Source organism: Nicotiana tabacum, chromosome 2, assembly GCF_000715075.1.
Source record: "Nicotiana tabacum cultivar K326 chromosome 2, ASM71507v2, whole genome shotgun sequence".
Taxonomy (NCBI): domain Eukaryota; kingdom Viridiplantae; phylum Streptophyta; class Magnoliopsida; order Solanales; family Solanaceae; genus Nicotiana; species Nicotiana tabacum.
In genome coordinates, this window is record NC_134081.1 from 79,137,772 (window position 1) to 79,151,240 (window position 13,469).

The following is a 13,469-nucleotide window of genomic DNA, read 5'->3' on the forward strand; positions in this document are numbered from 1 at the left end:
GCCTACCAGTGGTGGCGGGCATATAAGTTGGATAGTCCCGCTGAGGCATCTTCACTCACTTGGGCTCAATTTTCAGATATATTCTTAAGGGAGTATGTTCCTCAGAGTCTTAGAGATGCATGGTGCCGCGCCCCTTCTTTCTCGCGGAATTGAGCTTCGACGTCGTGACAACTCTTTTAAAGGAAGGGTACTAAAAGAGAGAGTCGCCACCTAACGGATTAAGGTGCGTTAGGGCACCTATTTTGCAAATAGCTCTGGTTTAACCAGTTCGCGTCACCAAAGATCGGGTAAGGGCTCCAATTACCTTGAGGAGAAGGTATTAGGCACTCCTCAAGGTCCACAACGGTTGGTCCCTGCTGAACTCGAATTATATGAATTAGTCTAAGAGAAGGGAAGCAATTTGAGCAAACAAAATGATTGACTTTAAACAAAGGTGGGGTGGGGGGTCCTAAGTTTTTTAGCCTAAAGGATCACCCCGTGCAACATAAATAATACTTTGTAACTCCCTCAAGATGGGGTGTTACTCATATTATTCAGCGGGCACAGACTATCATCTCCTGCTACCCGATTACTATCTTTAAGTTGTTTATCTAAAGCGTACTAGTCAATTCTAAGTCGTACTCTATGCGTGCACTACTCATCCCATGCCTATGGTCCAGGAGGCATTTGGACCTCTATTTCAGGGTGGTTCTAGACCTTAACTTAGGTTGATCAAAAGGGAAAATACTAGGCGACAAACAAAACATTTAAGACTTTCACATGTTAGCAAATAAGGGCTTTAGTTAGCCTCCGCATTTAGACAACAAATGCACGCCAAACTGATTAACATTGACATATTTTAATGAGTTAAGGTTGGATAATCCTATAGGCAGGATATCTATGTGATACCAAATTAATGAGCAAACAGCTACACGCAAAAGCCATTTTCTAAATACGATTTCCAGAAACCTATATAATTTGCCTACTAATTTTAAGCATAAGGGGATTAAACCTATAGGCATGATGTCTAGGTGTTCTACTCAATAATAAATGATGGTAATCACGTAAGGATATTCAGAATTACTTATTTAGTCCTATAGGTATATTTTCTAGTGATAATAATGACACAGTGTCGGGAACTCTTGAATAAATGAGCAAGATGATAATTAAACTGATTCAGACCTATAGGCATGCTTTCTATAATTTAATCTGATTTTAGATCCTATAGACATGATCTCTACAATTTGTGAATAAGGCAGCATGTAAACGCATATTGAATCATACAATTCCTTATAGGCATGGTTTCTAATAAGCAAAATAGAACACAACTAAACCAAGTATTGAAGCCATAGGCAGGATTGCTAATATATAATGACTGAACATAATAGGATACCTATAGGCATGATTTCTAACACACGATAACTAAACACACATTATTGAACCTATAGGCAGGATTTCTACCCTATTTATTGCAAATATAAGATAAAACTCCTTTTTCCAATTTCACTAATACCCCAACTGTTATTACAACAATTATTACAAACCCAAAATGAATAGCATGAATTATATAGGAGAATAACTATAGCGAACCTACAGCAGGCCCAAAATACGACTGAACAGGCCTGGCCTTTATTCTCATAATTCACAACAGTCTCCAAGTTACACACTCATAGACATACAACAGCTAGGAATTGAATGATTCACCTAGTGAGCACAAGATAGAGTTGAGCATATAGAACCAAGGCCCTAGTGTGTCAGAGTTCCCAAGGACTTCAAGAACCCAGGGCAATGCTCACACTAGGGTGGTTGATAAGAATAGTTTAGAGGAGGGATTAGGGAACAAATTCTAGTGTGTTAGAGTTCACAAGGGTCTCTAATGAACCCTGAGCAGTGCTCACACTAGGGAGGCCAAAGGACAGAACTTGGGTAGCATTGGCTAAGAATATGTTTTAAAAGAGCTTAGGTGACAGAGAAAGAAAGACCAAAATTAAGAAGACAAGAATTGAGGATTTAAACAGACATGACCAAATTGAGTCGACAAGCAGACACTTAAATAGAACTTAAAAAAGAACTAGTTTAATGAAACTGATAAACAGGTTTCAAACTCAGCACAGTAGCAGTCACATGCTAAAAGTTGGCAAAGAACATGTTTGCAAGTTTGGCAAAGTCATAGGTGTAGAATGAGTTAAAGCATGTTGAATCATGTTAAGTACATAACCTAGTGTTATTATCAAGAAAATCAGAACAACATCATAGAAGGGGGAGGGCATCATGCTTACAGTCATAAGTCAAGACACACACACTCAGTAAAATCATGTTCAGTAGCAGGTAGCTTTGTTATAATGATCTAACCAAAGATGATCCAGTTTGTATTAAAGGATAAAGCAGCAATTCGAACATGATGAGACTGCTATTCCAAATTACAAACAAACACTAGATGGGGTATGGGATCGAGTGATCATGTTAACACAATAGCAAAGAGGCAGATTATAACTAGTAATAAGAGTCACAGATGTGAGGCATTCAGTGCAGGGGTTCAGGGTAAGGGGATAAACATGTTCATAGGCATTCAAGGATTGATACACTAACTGGATAGACCTTAAATAAGTTCAAATAACTTCAGCACAGGTATTATTAGGAGCAATTAAGTGTTAAAGGGATTAAGACATACATATTAGATAGAGTTATACTTAAACACCCTTCCAAAGCATATTGAATAACAAATTTAGTAGTAATCACCTATACAAATCAGGGACATGTAAGAATGAAAGTGAAGAAGTTAGGTGACTCACCAGTTAAGCGAAAAAAATACACAAAGTATGGAAGTCCACAGTATATAGCAAAATTTCAAAGCTGACTAGCCTTGGCTTCCAGCCGGCCAAAGTTAGAGTATAGAATGCAAAATCAGAATAACCTTGGGTCTAGTAAGTCTATAGTAAGTTCAAAAAGTAGTCGAAGGTCCTTTTAAAAGGGAATAGGGGAAGAGTATATATAGTGATAGAAATCAGCACATAAACACTGAAACAAATTAGTCATATGCAAGAAAAATATTTCAGAATCAGCTATAGGTAATTTAGGGCACAAATCAAGGAATTCAGCAAATTAGGGAAACACCCGAGATTATTCAAAATATTTAAGGTAAATACACAAACATACCAAAATACAAATCGTTCAGACTTATTAAGGCAGACTTTAAAGGACACACAAATAATATCGAAACAAAAAATTATTCAGAATATAATACCAAAACAAAAATTATTCAGAATATTTAAACAAATATTAAAGTAAAAATCTGGGAAAACATAAGGAAAGAAAGTAATCGAACACGGAAAGGAAAGATTCGCCAGAATCTGTAAGAAAAGGAGAAAGTTTCAAACCCTAGTTTTAGGAAAAGTGTGAAATCAGTGGAAAATAAAGTAAAAATCGCACAAAATAAGATGAATATAAGCGGAATAACATTAAAAATCAGAAAATCGAACCTATTTTGGTCTGATTGAAAGGGTTTGAAAACCCTAATTTGGGGTAGGTAAGAATCATCAACAGATATAAAGAATATTCGTTACTCACAAAGAATCAATGATGAATATAGACGGAATAGTCACAGAAATTAGATGTGTGAACCGATTTGGTTAGATTTTTGCAAGATTTGCTTGCCATGTTAGGCAAACAACTAAGTAAGATCATAGACGAGTGGCCAGTGATGAGGTGAGGTAAATAAGGTAAGGGAATCCATGGTGGATTCCGTTTTGGGGCCGGATTTGTTTTGGGGGGGGGGGGGGAGGGGTGATAGGAATGGCGACTAGGGTTCATGAGAGACGAGAGATGAGAAAATCCAGGGTCGAGAGGTGGTATAGAATGATTAGGGTTAGGGGTTTAGGTTGGTTTAAAGGGGAGGGTGTAACGTGGACCATTGATCTTAGAGATCAACGGTCACGATTTAAAGGGGTCCTGGGTCGGGTGTTTAAATAGGTATGGGGATTGGGATAATGGGTCTTGGGCCAAGGGTATTGGGCTGGTGTAAGGGTGTTGGGTTAAATCCGAAAATAGGGGATTTTAGGGCTAGATTTTAAATACCCACTATTTAACAAATAAATAATTTATAAAATAATTAATAAATAACAAAAATATAATTTGTGCAAGAAAATGATTAACAATAATTACTTAATACTATAATATAAAAAGTCATTTTCTGTATGAATAATGTAATTATATATGCATATGGGCTATTATTGCAAAATGAGCAATTTGGCCCTAAAAAATACGAATGTAATTATAATAAATGCTCTGAAAATATTTAAAATCTCATATTGGTATAAATGATAAGTTTAAATGATTAAATTATCATAAAAATAATTTGTAAGGTAATTATTGGTTATTTATATAATAAAAATGCAAAAATTAATTTATTTAAAGTCTTTAAAAATTATGGAAAATTATGAAAAATACTTGTGTATGCTTGTAAAAAAAAAATGATGGTGAATATGCGCTATTTTGAAGGTATATATATATATATATATATATATATATATATATATATATATATATATATATATATATATATGAGAGAGAGAGGGTATCAACAGCTGCCCCTCTTTACCCGTGAAGGATGAAAGAGTTGTCGGGTAAAGAAATGATGATCGATTTTGACCGAACGGGGTGATTTTAAAAAATATAGGCCGGACCATGGTTTTTGAGCTGCCTACATATCCCTGGTTTTACAGGAATCAAGTCATGTGTAGTTCTGGATCCAACGGTGGAATAAACTGATGGAGTTATTGTAAGAACGAACAAGATATTCTGGATAGGACGTTATCGGGATTGTAAACGAATGTATCTGGGAATGGTTATGGATATTTGAATGGTTATCAGATGGAAATGGGTAACATACGGTGGTTGGTTACGTTTGATATAATTGCTGGACATGAACGTTGAATGAAAACCGGAGCGAAGATTCTTCCAATTAAGAGAACGGTTACTTCTTGGATCACCTGTAAACTCAAAATACGTTGCATACAAATACATATAGATTATTACATAAATTTAAGCATGATGCAAATTCCCTCTGGACTATGGAGATCGTCTTTGGACGGTGAGGATGATGTCCTTAAACCGTGATGTCCCGGGCCATGAATTGTGAGATAGGGGATTCGCAGGCCATGAAATGATGTTCTAGGACTATGAATATGGTTCCTCCGAACTATGATGCCTTTGAATAATGATGTGCAATATTGAGAGATCCTCAGGCCATGGCATGGTGTATTTCGGCTATGAGGATGATGCCTTCGGACTATGACGCCTTCAGAAAATTTGGCTATGCTTCAGCCCATGAGATGCAAAGACATGATGCTTGAGATGAAACAAGACAGAGCTTAGTCTTGTATAGAACTGGGTGCAGAGCTTATCCCCGAGAGAAGAGAATAATGTAAGGTTTTGAACAGTGCAGCATTTGTGGTTATGCAAGGAGAGACAATGCTTAGTCTTGTGCAAGATTGGAGACAATGCTTAGTCTTGTGCAAGGTTGGAGACAAAGCTTAGTCTCATGCAGGATTGGAGACAACGCTTAGTCTCGTGCATTGGGAAGGCAGAGCTTAGCCTTATGCAATTAAGGAGGCGGGGCTTAGCTTCATGCAAGATGGGAGACAATGCTTAATCTCATGCAAGATTGGAGACAATGCTTAGTCTCGTGAATTGGGAAGGCAGAGCTTAGCTTTATGCAATTGAGGAGGCAGGGCTTAGCCTCATGCAAAATGGAGACAATGCTTAGTCTCGTGCAATAGGAAAGGCAGAGCTTAGCCTTATGCAATTAAGGAGGCATGGCTTAGCCTCATGCAAGATGGGAGACAATGCTTAGTCTCATGCAATAGGAAAGGCATAGCTTAGCCTTGTGAAATTAAGGAGGCAGAGCTTAGCCTCATGCAAAATGGAGACAATGCTTAGTCTCATGCAATAGGAAAGGCAGAGCTTAGCCTTGTGCAATTGAGGAGGCAGGGCTTAGCCTCATTCAAGATGGGAGACAATGCTTAGTCTCATGCAATAGGAAAGGCAGAGCTTAGCCTTGTGCAATTGAGGAGTCAAGACTTAGCCTTATGCAAATATAGAGAGAGTGCTTAGTCTCATGCAAGGGAAGACAGTGCTTAGCCTTATGCAATTGAGGAGGCATGGATTACCTCATGCAAAGATGAAGACAATGCTTAGTCTCATGAAATGAATATATAATAAGTGATACAAGAGTATTTCTTTGCTGGAGAAATGTTTGCATTCGGTAGCTTTGTTATTATGAAGATAGTGATTCTAAGGTGCGCACGTGCTCGCGGCTATTCCTTGTTCCTGTATCCAAAGGAAAATTGTGAGTTTTACGGGGAGGTCGGTTTGTGCCTCCGCCTGCTTGCTTTGCTTTGCTCTACATTGAAATTTTGCTCGAGTTACCATGGGTAGCATCTGGCTAAAAATAAAGCTTTTCGAAAAATATGTGTGCATAGCTATTTAAAACACAATAATATTAAATAAATTAGATGAACCAGTAACTGTGACATTATCAGAGACATTGCGACCTTCTTGCCATAGAATTTTGAGGGTCCTCCTCAAAATTCTTCCCCAGTTATTCAGATGATTTTCTGGATATTCCGCACACGGTGCCGTTGGCTGAGCTTGCCCCGGAATTTTGAGGGTGGTCCTCAAAATTCTGCCCCAGTTTCTGATAGTGGGGAAAATGAGAATTTTATTGAATTGAGACCGAACCCACAGGGCTGCCTACGTATCCCTTCTTAAACCGGAATTGGGTCAAGCGTAGTTCAGTTACATCAGATGAAGAAATGCGAACATTCTAAACATAATATCTTTTGGATGCGTCTGAATTGATAGGCTTTGGCCAAACCTCTCCGTCCATTTCTGCGAGTATGAGTGCTCCTCTTGTTAGTACTCGGTGAACCATGTAGGGTCCTTGCCAATTGGGCGAAAATTTCCCTTTGGCTTCATCTTGATGCGGGAAGATCCGCTTCAGTTTTAGCTGCCCCGGTGCGAACTGTCTAGGTTTGATCATTTTGTTAAAAGCTCTAGACATCATATTCTGATAGAGTTGACCATGACACACTACATTCATTCTTTTCCCATCAATGAGAGCTAATTGTTCATAGTGGCTTATTATCCATTCTGCATCACTGAGTTCAGATTCTTGTATAATTCTTAAATAAGGAATTTCAACCTTGGCAGGAATGACAGCTTCAGTACCGTAGTCCAATAGGTAAGGAGTTGCCCCAGTTGACGTGCGGACCATGGTACGGTATCCCAACAAGGCAAATGGTAACTTCTCGTGCCACTACTTATGATTCTCTACCATCTTCCTTAGTATCTTCTTGATATTCTTGTTTGCGGCCTCCACGGCTCCATTCATTTAAGGCATGTATGCTGTGGAATTCTTGTGCTTGATTTTAAAGGTCTCGCACATAGCTTTCATTAGGCCACTGTTGAGATTGGCGGCGTTGTCGGTGATGATGGACTCTGGAACCCCGAATCGGCAAACAATACGATCTCTGACAAAATGTGCGATGACTTTCTTGGTTACAGCTTTGTAGGATGTAGCTTCAACCCATTTTGTGAAGTAGTCTATGGCCACTAAAATGAACTTGTGCCCGTTTGAAGCGGTGGGCTTGATTGGTCCAATGACGTCCATTCCCCAAGCGGCAAAAGGCCAAGGTGCACTCATTGCATTGAGTTTATTTGGCGGCACCCGTATCATATTTGTGTGTATTTGGCACTGATGATATTTCTGGACATACCTGATGCAGTCTGTTTTCATAGTCATCCAAAAATAACCTTCCCTCAGTATCCTCTTGGCTAAAATGAAATAATTCATGTGTGGTCCGCAAGTTCCAGTGTATATCTCTTCGAGCAGTTTGGAAGCTTCCTTGGCGTCAACACACCGTAATAATCCTAAGTCTGGAGTCCTTCTGTACATAATTCCTCCACTTTGGAAGCAATGGTTGGACAATCTTCGGAGTGTGAGTTTTTTAGTATGATTTGCATGTTTCGGGTACTATCCTTTTGCCAAGTACTCCTTGATATCATGGAACCATGGATTCCCGTCTGCTTCTTCTTCAATATGAGCGCAGTAAGCTGGCTGAATATGAATCCTTACCGGAATGGGGTCGATGAAATTCTTGTCCGGGATGTTGTATCATGGAGGACAAAGTGGCCAATGCATATACAAACTCATTCTGGATTCTCGGGATATGTCTAAACTCTATCTTCATGAACCTCATCATCATCTCTTGCACATGATATAGATAAGGTAATATCTTGGTATTCTTTGTAGCCCATTCTCCCTGCACCTGATGTACCAGAAAATCTGAATCACCAATTACTAGTAATTCCTGGATATTCATGTCAACGGCCAAATTGAGCCCCAATATGCAAGCCTCATATTCTGCCATATTATTGGTGCACGGAAATTTGAGTTTTGCGGATACCAGATAATGTTGACCTGTTTCTGACACCAAAACGGCTCCAATACCCACTCCTTTCAAGTTTGCGGCTCCATCGAAAAACATTCTCCACCCGTCATAGGCTTTGGCGATATCTTCTCCTACGAATGATACTTCTTCATCAAAAAAATACATTTTTAGTGGTTCGTATTCTCCTCCTACAGGATTTTCTGCAAGATGATCCGCTAATACTTGTCCCTTAACCGCCTTCTGAGTCACATAGACGACGTCGAATTCACTCAACAATATCTGTTGTTTTTGCCAGCTTCCCTGTAGGCATGGGTTTCTGGAAGATGTACTTCAGAAGATCCATCCTTGATATGAGATATGTGGTATAGGCACAGAAGTAATGCCTCAGTTTCTAGGCTATCCAGGTCAAAGCATAGCAGGTGCGTTCCAGCAAAGAATACCGTGCTTCATAGGGTGTGAACTTCTTACTCAGATAGTATATGGCCTGTTCTTTCCTTCCCGTCTCGTTGTGTTGTCCCAAGACACAACCGAATGCCCCATTTAATATGGAGAGATAGAGTAGCAGTGGTCTATCAGGTTCTGGCGGGACCAGGACTGGCGGTGTGGACAAATATTCTTTGATTCTATTAAAAGTGTTCTGGCAGCCTTTAGTCCAATTGGTTGCGACATCCTCCTTTAACATTTTGAAAATTGGCTCACAGATCACGGTTGATTGTGCTATGAAGCGGCTGATGTAATTAAGATGTCCCAAGAAGCTCATCACGTCTTTCTTGTTCTTTGGAGATGGTAAATCCTGGATAGCCTTGACCTTTGATGGGTCTAGCTCAATTCCTCGGCGGTTGACGATGAATCCTAATAATTTTCCAGCGGGGACCCCGATCGCTTAAAAATATCCCCAGCAGAGTCGCCATGCTGCCGCGCCCCTTCTTTCTCGCTAAATAGGGCTTCGACATCATGAAAACTCTTTTAAATGAAGCGTACTAAAAGATAGAGTCGCCACCTAACGGATTAAGGTGTGTTAGGGCACCTACTTTGCAAATAACTCTGGATTAACCGGTTTGTGTCATAAAAGATAAGGTAAGGGATCAAATTACCTTGAGGAGAAGGTGTTAGGCACTCCCCGAGGTCCACAACGGTGGGTCCCGGCAGAACTCGAATTATATGAATTAGTCTAAGCAAGGAGAAGAGACAAAATTGGGCAAATAAAAGACTAAATGTAAATGCCAAGTATATGAAGGAGGGGGGGGGGTCCTAAGTTTTTTAGCCTAAAGGATCACCCCATGCAACATAAATAATACTTCGTAACTCCCTCAAGATGGGGTGTTACTCATATTATTCAGCGGGCACGGACTATCATCTTCTGCTACCCGATTACTATCTTTAAGTTGTTTACCTAAAGCGCACTAGTCAATTCTAAGTCGTACTCTATGCGTGCACTACCCGTCCCATGCCTATGGTCCATGAGGCATTTGGACCTCTATTTCAGGGTGGTTCTAGACCTTAACTTAGGTTGCTCAAAAGGGAAAATACTAGGCGACAAACAAAACATTTAGGACTTTCACATATAAGCAAATAAGGGCTCAAGTTAGCCTCCGCATTTAGACAACAAATGCAAGCCAAACTGATTAACATTGATAGATTTTATTGAGTTAAGGTTGCAGAATCCTATATGCAGGATCTCTATGTGATACCAAATTAATGAACAGACAACTACACGCAAAAGCGATTTCCTAAATACGATTTCCAGAAACCTACATAATTTGCCTACTGATTTTAAGCATAAGGGGATTAAACCTATAGGCATGATGTCTAGGTGTTTTACTCAATAATAAATAATGGTAATCGCGTAAGGATATTCGGAATTACTTATTTAGTACTATATGCATATTTTCTAGTGATTATAATGACACAGTGTCGAGAACTACTGAATAAACGAGCAAGATGATAATTAAATTGATTCAGACATATAGGCATGCTTTCTACAATTTAATCTGATTTTATATCCTATAGATATGATCTCTACAATTTGTGAATGGGGCAGCATGTAAATGCATATTGAATCATACAATTCCTTATAGGCATGGTTTCTAATAAGCAAAAATAGAACACAATTGAACCAAGTATTTATACCATAGGCAAGATTGCTAGCATATAATGACTGAACATAATAGGATACCTATAGGCATGATTTCTAACACACGATAACTTAACACGCATTATCGAACTTATAGGCTGGATTTCTACCCCATTTATTGCAAATATAAGATAAAAATCCCTTTCCCAATTTCAGTAATACCCCAAATGTTATTACAATAATTATTATAAACCCAGAATGAATAGCATGAATTACATAGGAGAATAACTATAAGGAGCGTACAGCAGGCCCAAAATACGCCTGGACAGGCCTGGCCTTTATTCTCACAATTCACAACAGTCTCCAAGTTACACACTCATAGGCATACAGCAGCCAGGAATTGAATGATTCACCCAGTGAGCACAAGATAGAGTTGAGCATATAGAACCAAGGCCCTAGTGTGTCAGAGTTCCCAAGGGCTTCAAGAACCCAGGGCAGTGCTCACACTAGGGTGGTTAACAAGAATAGTTCAGAGAGGAGGGATTAGGGACCAAATCCTAGTGTGTTAGAGTTCACAAGGGTCTCTAATGAACCCTGAGTAGTGCTCACACTAAGGAGGCCAAAGAACAGAACTTGGACAACATTGGCTAAGAATACGATTTAAAAGAGCTTAGGTGACAGAGAAAGAAAGACCAAAATTGAGAAGACGGGAATTGAGGATTTAAACAGACGTGACCAAATTGAGTCAACAAGCAGACACTTAAATTGAACTTAAAAAAGAACTAGTTTAATGAAACTGATAAACAGGTTTCAAACTCAGCACAGTAGCAGTCACATGTTAAAAGTTGGCAAAGAACATGTTTGCAAGTTTGGCAAAGTCATAGGTGTAGAATGAGTTAAAGCATACTGAATTATGTTAAGTACATAACCTAGTGTTATTATCAAGAAAACCAGAACAACATCATAGAAGGGGGGAGGGCATCATGCTTACAGTCATAAGTCAAGACACACACACTCAGTAAAATCATGTTAAGTAGTAGGTAACTTTGTTATAATGATCTAACCAAAGATGATCCAGTTTGTATCAAAGGATAAAGCAGCAATTCGAACATGATGAGACAGCTATTCCAAATTACAAACAAACACTAGGTGGGTGTGGGATCGAGTGATCATGTTAACACAATAGCAAAGAGGCGATTATAACTAGTAATAAGAGTCACAGATGTGAGGCATTCACTGCAGGGGTTCAGGGTAAGGGGATAAACATGTTCATAGGCATTCAAGGATTGATACACTAACTGGATAGACCTTAAATAAGTTCAAATAACTTCATCACATGTATCATTAGGAGCAATTAATTGTTAAAGGGACTAAGACATACAGATTTGATAGAGCTATACTTAAACATCCTTCCAAAGCATATTGAATAATAAATTCAGTAGTAATCACCTATACAAATCAGGGACATGTAAGAATGAAAATGCAGAAGTTAGGTGACTCACAAGTTAAGTGAAAATAATGCACAAAGTATAGAAGTCCACAGTATATAGCAAGATTTTAGAGCTGACTTGCCTTGGCTTCCAGCCGGCCAAAGTTAGAGTATAGAATGCAAAATCAAAATAACCTTAGGTCTAGTAAGTCTATAGTAAGTTCAGAAAGTAGTCGAAGGTCCTTTTAAAAGGGAATAGGGGAAGAGTATATATAGTGATAGAAATCAGCACATAAACATGGAAATAAATCAGTCATATGCAAGAAAAATATTTCAGAATCAGCTATAGGTAATTTAGGGCACAAATCAAGGAATTCAGCAAATTAGGGAAACACCCGAGATTATTCAGAATATTTAAGGTAAATACACATACATACCAAAATACAAATCGTTCAGACTTATTAAGGCAGACTTTAAAGGACACACAAATAATATCGAAACAAAAAATTATTCAGAATATAATACCAAAACAAAAATTATTCAAAATATTTAAATAAATATTAAAGTAAAAATGTGGGAAAACAAGGAAAGAGAGTAATCGAACACGGAAAGGAAAGATTCGCCAGAATCGGTAAGAAAAGGAGAAAGTTTCAAACCCTAGTTTTAGGAAAAGTGTGAAATCAATGGAAAATAAAGTAAAAATCGCACAAAATAAGATGAATAGAAGCGGAATAACATTAAAAATCAGAAAATCGGACCTATTTTGGTTCGATTGAAAGGGTTTGAAAACCCTAATTTGGGGTAGGTAAGAATCATCAACAGATATGAAGAATTTTCGTTACTCACAAAGAATCAATGATGAACATAGACGAAATAGCCATAAAAATTAGAGGTGTGAACCGATTTGGTTCGATTTTGGAAAGATTTGCTTGCCATGTTAGGCAAACAACTAAGTAAGATCATAGGCGAGTGGCCAGTTGTGAGGATAGGTAAATAAGGTAAGAGAATCCATGGTGGATTCCGTTTTCCGGCTGGATTTGGGGGGGAGGGTTTGATAAGAATGGCGGCTAGGGTTCTTGAGAGATAAGAGATGAGGGAATTCCAGGGCGGCGAGGTGGTATAGAATGATTATGGTTAGGGGTTTAGGTTGGTTTAAAGGGGAGGGTGTAACGTGGACTGTTTATCTTAGAGATCAACAGTCACGATTTAAAGGGGTCCTGGGTAGGGTGTTTAAATGGGTATGGGGATTGGGCTAATGGGTCTTGGTCCAAGGGTATTGGGCCGGTGTAAGGGTGTTGGGTTAAATCCGAAAATAGGGAATTTTAGGGCTAGATTTTAAATACCCACTATTTAAAAAATAAATAATTTATAAAATAATTAATATATAGCAAAAATATCATTTATGCATGAAAATGATTAATAATAATTACTTAACATTATAATATATAAATTTATTTTTTTATATGAATAATGTAATTATATATGCATATGGGCTATTATTGCAAAATATGCAATTTGGCCCTAAAAATGCAAATGT